An 11,402-nucleotide genomic window follows, 5' to 3' on the forward strand; every position below is an offset into this window, starting at 1 on the left:
TTTCCCTTCATTTGGCCAAAACGGACCGTTGACAAGCCATTGTTCATTACAAAAGACCAATCAATCGATAAAGCGTTAATATTCATCAGCTTAGTGTCCGATTATAAGTAGACCGCGGATTTTTACCAATTTAGTGGAGATTTAAAATTTCAAAAACGCACAAAATGCACGCAATATTGAAAAACGTACGAAATATCCGAACTATTGTATCATTATAATAATAATCAGTGGATGAAATAAATTTTTACATAGGTTGAGGTTAGGTTGGGATTAGGGTGGTTGGCTCATCAGTGGATGAAATAAAGTTCTACACAGTTTCCATTTGTTTAATGCTACCAACAAATCCAAAGCTTGTGCAAAATAAAGGAAAATGAAACATGTGCAGGAAGATACGCATCGATTGAAATCTAAAAACTTATTATGAAAAATCGCAAATTGGCCATTTTGTCCGCTCTGTTGCTTCCAGTGGCAATTAAGTTGGTGAAAACAGCAATTTGAATAAAAACTCCGCAGTTCACTCATCGTCGATTTTTAATCTTTTTCATTAGACCACGAATTTTTATGCATTTACACAAAATCGAAAAAGGCAAAATTTCACCGAAATATCAAATATTCAAAGGTTTCCGTGAAACTCGAAAGGTAAAATATAATTTTTTACCGAGTCTGTGCTTTTCCCCCACGTCACATTGTCAAAGATTCGAATTTGCATGACACTCCGCAGTCCACCCATCACCGACGTATACGCAAAAATACAGGCCTTCTGTCTCTTAACCTTCTTTTGGCTCGCAATTATTTTGAGGCGAGGAACGTGTGGCGCGATCGATAAAACCGCCGGGACACGTGTATGACGATCCAGTACGAATAATGCATGAACTGTTTCGCGAGATTGCAACGTAACCGGAATCGAAAGCTGCCACGGTTACCTTTAAACGTTGTCACCGATACGATTTCCAGGTAACACAAGCACGGTCTGCATTTAACGACGCAACCTTTCTATTAGGTAGATCTTCAGGAATAACGAGATTCGTGTTGCTCCGTGATTTACACTTTGGAATTAAAGCAAATCCGATGGATCGATACAACGTTTCCTCCGGATGTGTGTCACAGCTTCGAAGTGTTTCGACGCGTGTACACGCGCGGTGTGCGCTGTATTTAGCTTTTTCCGAAACTCGAGCGGATGGAACGATTCGGTGCTCGATAAGCAGAGTATCAGTCGGAGGTTTCAGATGACTGAAAATATTTACAGTTTATGAAGGAACTAATTGCGTGGGAGAAATAAATAACGTAGCGCAGTCCAGTTCTGGTTCTTGTTAGATGCCAGCTACGAGCTTGAATGGTCATATTAGGTTGTCCGGAAAGTTTCTTTCGTTTCATGAGGTGATGATAGATGAACAACAATTTCTGTTTTATATTGTTTTATTGAATTAGGTATGATCCATTTCGTTATATTTCTATTGTTATGTTCGTGCATAATTCAATAAACTGATATAAAACGAGAAACACTGTGCGTCTATTATTTCCTTATAAAACGAAAGAAACATTTCGGACAACCTAGTAGTTTGTGGGAAATATTCGAACAGCGATCGAAAATGGAATCACTGAGGAATGTTTATAATTTATAAAAGAGAACTAAACTAATAGTAGATAATGTAGCACGTATGCTGCTTATTAGAGTTGGGCTGTCCATTTAAACGGCCACAATCTGGACGAACACATTTGTGGGTGATATTTAAATAACGAACGTTTGGAACCACTGAAGGTAAATGTTCATAATTAATGAAACAGATAGGTGAAGAGTAAATGATTGAAAATGTTCCTAATCAATGAAACAACTGACTAAACGTGGTTGGTCTAGTTTTGGATTTTGTTGGATTCCGCTGTATTGTAGCGTTGAGCTGTTCCGTTTAATTGGCCATAGTCTGGAATTATGGTGTTTGTGGGAAATATGCAAATAGTTTCTGAAAAATCATTTATGAAAGAGAACTAAATGAAGAATAACTGACATGGTATAGTTTAATTCTGGCTTTTTATTGCATTTGGCTGTGCTATAGTAGAATATTGTCCACCTAAATGGCCATAGTCAGGAATGATGGTGTTTGTGAGAAATATGTAAATAGTTTTTGAAAAATCATTTATGAAAGAAAACTAAATGAAGAATAAATAACATGGTATAGTCTAATTGTGGTTTTTATTGCGTTTGACTGCGTTACAATAGAATATTGTCCACCTAAATGGCCATAGTCAGGAATGATGGTGTTTGTGGGACATATGCAAATAGTTTCTGAAAAATCATTTATGAAAGCGAACTAAATGAAGAATAACTGACATGGTATAGTTTAATTCTGGTTTTTTATTGCGTTTGACTGCGTTACAATAGAATATTGTCCACCTAAATGGCCATAGTCAGGAATGATGGTGTTTGTGGGACATATGCAAATAGTTTCTAAAAAAAATCATTTATGGAAGAGAACTAGATAAAGAATAAATGACATGGTGTAATCTAGTTGTGATTTTCATCGCATTTAGCTGCATTACAGTAGAATATTGCCCACCTAAATGGTCACAATTTGGACCAAGCATATTCATGGAGAAGATCCAATATATATAGCAGCGATCAAAAAGTTTCTGATTGCTATATATTCTGTATATATTTAGAATTCATGGAAGAAAAGGAAATTGACGAAAAAGGCGTGCTACAGCCTAATTATGGCCTTTACCAGTACTGTTTTAGTGCAGCGCTGCTCGCTTAAAAGGCCACAAATAATCCCAAACTTCCGGACGACGATGTAGCTTGTGCTACCTCTGTTCTAAAAAAAAAAAAAAAAAAAAAAAAAAAAAATAGAGAATCATATTTTTTACAGATTTAGAAAGAATTTTATATGAAAATCGAGGCCGTGAAACTTTTTTCCATAAATAATTTGAAACTGTGTACCATTATCTTGTGCCATTATTTATAAATTTCTGGCAGATACGGAGGAGACCTTTTCGATGCACGGAGCTACATTTCCACGAAGTCGAGAAGTATCATGTGGAAAAAGGCTAACAAATATTGACACGCACCAGGGAATTCTTTTTCTAGCTGCGATTCCTCATTCTGCTCTTTATACGGAGAAAAGACATCCAAGCCAGATGTCAGTTTGCTTGGCCGTGTTTCCAGCTATGCAGACTACCTCCTCGTCCCAGACGATCCGAATCGATCGAATTATCCTCCTCGAACATACCGAACTTCCCATACAATTTCTCGTAACTCGCAGAAGAATAAATACACGTTGTATCAGAAAAATAGCCGAATATCTGCTTCGTTGAATGTTGTTTCAAGCAGTATTTTTAGCTAGTGATAGAAATATTGAATAGATATAGCGGTAGTTTATGTGCTTACACGTCGCATAAATTATTACAGTCGATGTAAACGAGAGATTTCTTCTTCCAGCATTTTTTCGCTTTTCGCAAATCGTATCTTATATTATCTGTCGATTCCTATTAAATAATCGCATAAATATTATGATTCTGATATTTTTCGCATAATTATTCCTATCATTTGGTATACATTGTTATCGTATTACAGGCGATCAATTACAAGAAACAAACGTTAGAAACTTGATAAATGATATTTGGTCAAATTCGGGTCATCTACGATATTTTTGCCTTCTCCTTACCCAAAACTCACATAAAAGATTTGATCGATATTCAGATCCTAATGTACCTCATAAATTTTATTCACATTCCATATGTCAAATTCTTCTTCTTCTTCTTCTTCTTTTTCTTCTTTGCCGCAGTGTCCTATGGCTATCGAATCCTTTCTCAACTTTAAGTTCACATAAAATATTCAGGAGTATTTTACTTTGAATGTTACTGTTATAGATTTTATCAAAAACCATTCTTCGCTGTAGTCGACAAGAACGAACAATAATACAAACTTAATGGGCGACGTTCGCTGAAATTTATATCTTCCGCAACTTCCTTAGCCTATTCTCAGTCTACAACTCGTATAGAAGATTCATGATTCTCACTTCAGTGATATTATTCAATTTTATTGAAACCCATATAGCACGTGTATTACATTGAATTCGTCTTTGCTGTAGCTGATGAAGCTCCATAGTAATTGAATAATTTAATCAAGAACTTGAAGAGCAATGCTCACCCAAATTCATATCTTCCACGACTCCTTCCTCCTATTTGCAGCCTGGTACTCGCATAGCTAAAAGATTCACGTCACTTCTAATATTCCTGCTGACAAGAATAAAGAACAATACAAACTTGATGAGTCGTGTTCACCCAAATTCATATCTTCCACGACTCCTTCGTCCTATTTGCAGCCTGGAACTCGCATAGGATTCACATAGGACACCACGCCATTAGGTGGTAATGACAAAATCAGCAACCTCTTAGTTGCCAACCTAATACATCAAATTTGTCCTCATAGCTGACAAGAATGAAGAACAATACACACTTGATGAGTCGTGTTCACCCAAATTCATATCTTCCACGACTCCTTCACCCTATTTGCAACCTGGCACTCGCATACCTAAAAGATTCAGGTTACTTCTAATATTCCCCTCACATAGGTTACTGACATTTTCGAATTTTGTCGATGCCCATGTACACGAGTATTGCATCAAATTTGTGCTTCTTATAGTTGACAAGAGTGAAGAACAATACACACTTGATGAGTCGTGTTCACCCAAATTCATATCTTCCATAAGTTGGTCCTACTTCTATTGTAGAACTCGCTTGAAAGATTCGAACGAGTATCTAACTTGTAACATCCTTCGCATAAATTTGATCGACGCTTCTAAGCTTTATTCGAGCCCATGTGCACGTGTATCATATTAAACATCTTACGCGACATAATTGATGGTAACCGTATTAGCCACGGAGCTCTAATGAAGAAGAGGACTATAAAGCTGTCAGCGCGCTCTATAAGCTTCAGGCAAACGAATTCCAATCGTCAAAGCGACTCGAAGAAGAAATAATCAAGCAAACGGTGCTTAAATAAAAATATTAAACGAGCACAAGTGTCGGGCGTCTTTTAATAGTTCGCCTAACCCAGTTTCTTGCTGAAACCAACGGTGCCATATTTTCGCGTCCCATCTCGTTGAGACTCGTCATTTCCAACCGGTTCATTAACGTTCCGACCCTCCAAATACAAAAATTCTCGAATCTGTTGGTTTAACGAAGCCAGACCAATGCCCATTTTAAATTCATTTCTTGTTCAGTTGTACTGTACAGTGTTGGCGAGTGTTAGGACACTCGATGGTTCTGTGTCAGAGACGAGCATGACAATTGATGCAGAGTTTCGAAGAATTTCTGCAATTGTAAAGATTTGGTTATTTGTTTCGTAAGAAGAATTGCGAAATTTGTACCATGTCGCTGCGAAATATCGTTCATTATTTCTCGCGAAAGCATCTGAATACTTGTGAGCAGGGGCGCTGGCAAATGTCACACCTCCTTGCGCCAAAAATATGAACCCTTCGTTATGGAACAATCAGGAATTAATTGAGCCGTGCAACTTAACGAGTTCCAACCTGGAGAATCGAGATATCGATCGATAAAGTTCGTTTGTACGTTTCTGATCTTGCAATGGTAATTGCTCGCGTCTTCAAAATTCAGTTTTAATGACTTCAGACTGGTGACTTAATAATGACAATACGGTGACAGCCGAGGTTTGATATTTTTGATTAGGCGTATAATTACATCCGCGATGTAAATAAATTTCCTCGAAAAATCGAACTGGAAACAAAGTTTTAACTCGCTGCGATTAGAAGGATTCTAACGAACAGTTCAAAAGTTCCTCAAAGTGGGGATTCATCGATTTATCATCGCTTGGCTATCAGATGTCGCTGCACGCAAATGCATTATTAATTGAGAAATCCAAGAACTAGAAAATTCGTACGTTAAAATGTCCAACGATTGAAAAACCGCGGAACTGGATGGAAAATTGAAACATTCTAAAACTGGAAAATCTGGGAATCGGAAAATTCGAACGTTGAAAAATACAGGAATCGAATAATGTGTCGGAATAATGCGAAAAATGACGAGTACGAGAATGGGAAAATTGGAGGGTCGAGAAGTCCGATAGTTGAGAAAATCCAAAATTGGCGAGATTCAAAAATGCATAGATCTAGGTATTGAAGGTTCGAGAAATTAAAAAATCCACATACTGTTTTTATTTCCTGATATTTTGCCATTATTAGCTTGCCCATTTCACCGATATTCACATAATAAAAAAATATTCTAACCACTATCGATCCACTGTCAAACGAACGGGGATGAACGTATCTTCCAACGTAATACGTATATGACGTGGAAAATTTCAGCTCGACTGTACTCGCTGCAGAGATTGTAGGCGCTTGTTCTTCAAAGTCAGCAAAACGGTCTAAAAGCCTGGCAGGGAGCACTCAACAGGAAACGATGTCGGCCTTGTTATTAGAAGAAGATCATGACAGTGAGCGTGTTGAAAGCCTTTTAGCGATCACTTTGTGTCGGCGGTTTTGAATTTGCGGCCCTGCAATCCGATCAGGAGCTTCTTAGGGGGTCAGACATTTTAGTAGGATACTAGATAGGCTCTTGAATGTATGGAGTAACGTTGAGATATATGGCTACCGATCAGAATCGTGCCTGACCATAAATCCATAGAGCTGACTTTCTGAGAATTAGCCCACATTATCTGATTCTCGGTCGTTTTGCTGTGCGTGCATTAAAGGTAAGTGTGAGGAAGCAGACAGTGCGAATGAGACAGAATAGACAGAGTGTAATAAGATACTGGTAGAGTCAGGTCATTTCACACTCCTAATCACATATTACACTAGTGTCCGGATATATGAGCAACGATCGGCAGCGTGTTTAGCCATATATTCAGAGAAGCGATATATAGCCATATATTCGGAGAATTCTGACAAATAGGCCAAATTATCTGACTCTTGCTCACTCAGCCGTGCGAGCATGAAGGATCAGAGTGAGACGCAGGCAGAGCGAGTGAAGTGGAACAGACTAGAGTGTAATAAGAGACTATAGGGTCAGGGCATTTCTTATTCCTAATCACGTATTACGTATTTCTTTAGTTTAGTTGAAAATTGTTGATCAATTATAGTCATGCTTAGTATCATTTTGATCGTACGAATCTCAGTAATCCGACTACGGCCATCTCGTAATAATATAATAATAAATGAAGAAACGTTATATTCTTTGTGTTCCGGTAATTCGATACCGGATTGAATTACATCGATGCGAATCATAGATAACACCGAGGCTTGCAGTTCTAGGAATTGGTAGGGATAACTGGTGGCCATATAAGTGGACAGAGTCATGATCAAAGCAATTGATGAAATTCTTCGATAATATTGAATTTCAAGAACAAGGAAGTTGGAGACATAGAGAGGAAGAAAACAGATGGAGAAAGAGAGACACGTGATTCCGTCGATCATAACACCACCACGTTAACAGCACAATTTTATTTTTCTCCGATCTGATCGATACAATCGTACAATTCTTCGATCGATAGATTTTTTTCTCCTGTTTTTTCTCAATTTTTTTTTCTCTTTTTTTACCCCTTTTTTTCTTTGTATAGTTTTCTTTAATTCTCGATTACACGATGGCGCAGGCTGCATTTTCTCCGCGACTTTTTCTTGAGTCGTATCTTGAGTTGACACGAATAAGTAACGCTTACAGTACAGTTCATTACAGATTCAATAATATATATATATATTTATATATATTTATATATATAATATATAATAGGTATTTTTTTTTATATATATATTTCTTTATGTACAGAGGGCAGCTTGCCTAGTAGGTTTGTAAACGCCGAGCAACGACTGAAGTAATCGATTGGACGCTATTTTCTTTTTTTTTTATTATTATTATTTTCTTTATGCTTTTTTTTATTTTATTATGATAATTGACGCCAAATATCGATGCGCTTGTTTGCGTTGCTCCTCTATCGATTCGTGGTCAATTATATTTTATGCAAGGCTTAAAAAATCCTAAAACAATTATTATTTGGAATGTACATGTACAGTGACGACGACAATTTTATTCATTGGCACAGACAACGTTGTTTTATAATATTCTGCCTGATTTTTTTTTTTTTATTTAGTTTCTTAGGGAAGTTTCAAATCTTTTTTGCAGAGAAATAGCCAGATTTTAATAAAATATTCAACGTTTATAGGTTCTTTTGAAAACAATATTAATTGAACTAGAATTTAGCGAATTCGATGAATTTGTCCATAATACAATATGTTGGTCCAATTTCGATATTCGATTTTCATGTATTGATTTTTCACTAATTGGAATTTAGAACAAGTCATCGGTATGCTTTTATCATTTATTCTCATCGTGCAACTGCTTAATGATAATAAATTATTATATTAATTATTATTTATGCTTTAGATTCCAAAGTTACGATATACAGATTTAAACTTCCCGCCGTAAGTATCAAGACACTTACTAATACCTAGTATACTTACATATCGAATTTTATTTTCCATTTAGTTCATTATAAATTTCTTATTTGATCGTGATGCAAAATTAAGAACGCTAAAAATATTTGTTAAAATTTCTCAATAAACCTGACCAAGTAAGTGCCCTAATACTTACACAGAATTTTATAGGAAAATCTGGTCTGTGCCAATATCTTTATTCTTCAAAGTAAATTAATCTTCGTTCGACGAAGAAAATTAACGAATGCCCCGTTATGAATTCGTTGAGAAACATTTACTCTGATGTATCGACGTTTGCTCAAGTAATACAAATACGACACTGTATAGATAGTTGTTCCTCGAAGTAAATCGGGTCGTTTTTAATCCCTCCAATCTGACCTGTCTCACGCTCGAATACTATGCCGATAAAAAATACTCGAAACCGTTTTAAGGACAGTATCGAATCTCTTATATCACTTTCAAAAATCGTTTCGAAAATTGGGGCATCGACGGACACGTACCTCCAATCAAAATGGCCGACATGCTTCACCAAATGGAGCCTCTGCTCCGGATTGATCCGCACTTTTCCTCCGTTTATTGTCACGCAATCTTAGGAAGCAACAGAATTTTACATTTTCTAATTTTTTGTTTGAACATGAATTAACGCGTTCTTGGAGATATTTTTGGACAATTATCTCATAGTTTCGTAATCTTTTAATTATTAGGGGATCTTGAATTGTTAGGTTAAACTTTCCAATGATTAATGAACTTTAAAGTGTTACATAATTTTTTAATTGTTGATAAATCTTCAAATATTTAATAAATCTCCAATTATTAACAATCTTTCAACATAAATAATTTTTTAGAGCTCTATAAACATTCAATTATTAAGTAATACCCAATTATTCAATAGTCTTTCACTTATCCAATAATTGTCCGATTTTTTAAGAATTTCCCAATTATCGAACAATTGCCCTAATGTTGATAAATTTCCAATTGTGCACTAATTTTTAAGTTACTAATTTCCCAATTATTCAATCATTCTCTAATTATTAACAAATTTTCAGTCACTACACAGCCCTCCAATTGTTGCTCGAATTCTGCTATTTCTCGGAAACTCTTCACCTCAATGTCTTTATCCAAACTGCACGATCTTGTTAGAGAACGAACGTTTTCTCACAACGTGAGAAATTCTCGAATTTTCCTACTTCTTGCACCGACACACACGAATTTATGAAAATTTCCCACCTCAATGGGCAAACTTGTAGCTTCGAGAAAAACGAAAGCCTCCCAATGGAAGACGAGACTTTTACGAATTTTTCTCGAAGAAATTCTTTCAAAAGAAAAAAAAGAAAAAGAGGAAAAATATTCACGATGCACAAGTGTGTCGAGCGTCCACGTCACCGTACTTCAGCCGTCGCAACAATTCTATTAACATCGTCTCAGGTGCCCGAGCTTCGATCGAGCCTTCGAGGATCAAAGTTTTGAAAGTTGTGCATCAGATCGACGTCGTCGAGAATAATAGGTTCGAGGGAGAACAGCCTCCAGAAAAAATCGAGTTCCTCTATAAGAAGAAAGGAAACGCCATTGAGAATACAACACATACAGATATATTTCAACTCTTATTTTTTTTTTTTTTTTTTTGCAAATTCTATTCACCAGAGCTGCAACTTTTTGTTCGACGATTTGCGCCATGGCGAATTCAGAAGTGTTTATTAACACATTCGCTGCTATTTATTAACCCTTTTAAGATCCGAATGTTTCATGGACTGTGCAAAAATGAATTGAGAAATATTCTTCGATTGTTGTTGGTAAGAATATATTTTTTCCTGATTTTCGATAATTGGGAAAAGAAGCGAAAATTGAGAATTTTATGAAATATAATTATTAAATGAAAAGAACATTAGTATCGAAATTGATAACAAAAATGAGTACAATTGCATTAATTAAACAAAAATGATTTTAGTATAAAATTTTCAAGAATTAAAATCAATATCCTGTTCGCTATCTTGTATTTTTGTAATTATAATATAATAGTCTTCTAAAATCGAAGATATCTGAATTGACGCACCGTATGCGTCAATAGCAACGAATGTGTTAAGCCCCATTCACGCCTGAAAAAAATAATTTTAACCATAAATCGGTTAAATTATGTTATCCTATCCCAAACGCAACAAAATTCAATCTGACTCACATTCGATAGATATGTCATAACTTCATTTTCAACATTTTACATTTTTCAAGTGTGAAAGGGACTTAAGGCGCTTCTTCGTTGAAAATTCTTGGTTATCGAGGCAGCTGCGCATGAAATCGTCAAAGATCATCGTTATCTAATAATTCATGCTCCGTCGAAACGAATTACAGTGATCTTCAGAGAAACAAACTGATCCGTGAAAAGAAGATTGGAAAAATGGCGGGTGAGATCAGTTTGTCCCTGAGAAATATTTCTAAGAAACATGGCTGCTTGTTCGAACGACCCGCCATTGGAATGTCTCATTTGCAGTGAAACCGAGTCTTAGGATGAATTGTTTCGATCAATTTGGGTTCGATGCACTCACGTTCCGTTTCACTTCAAATGGCTCGCTCTTTCGTTATTGTCCTACTCACGTCGATGAATCGAGCAGAATTTTCTGTCTAATCAAAACAATTTTTGAAACCAAAGGAAGTAATATTTCTCCTTTTTCAATTTACGAGTATCAATTTTGCATAAATTTTTCATTCAGCGAATTCGTATTCCAATGAGAAAGATGGAAATGAACAGCGTGACAAGAACGTATCCCCACCTTGAGCCGCTGGGAATGGCGCTAAATTTAAATCTGTTAGGGGTACAAAATCGTAGAGATACGAAATATAAATTTCCTCGTCATATAGGTCAGATATATCGCGGTTCCGCTCTTTGATCGAGCTTTTCACGATGTCTGACCCTTTCTTACAATTTCCCCGTCGAACCCAAGAAAAATACTGCAACGTCTGCTCGTAATCGGA

This window comes from Bombus impatiens, unplaced genomic scaffold (genome assembly GCF_000188095.3).
Source record: "Bombus impatiens unplaced genomic scaffold, BIMP_2.2 scf_0320, whole genome shotgun sequence".
NCBI lineage: Eukaryota > Metazoa > Arthropoda > Insecta > Hymenoptera > Apidae > Bombus > Bombus impatiens.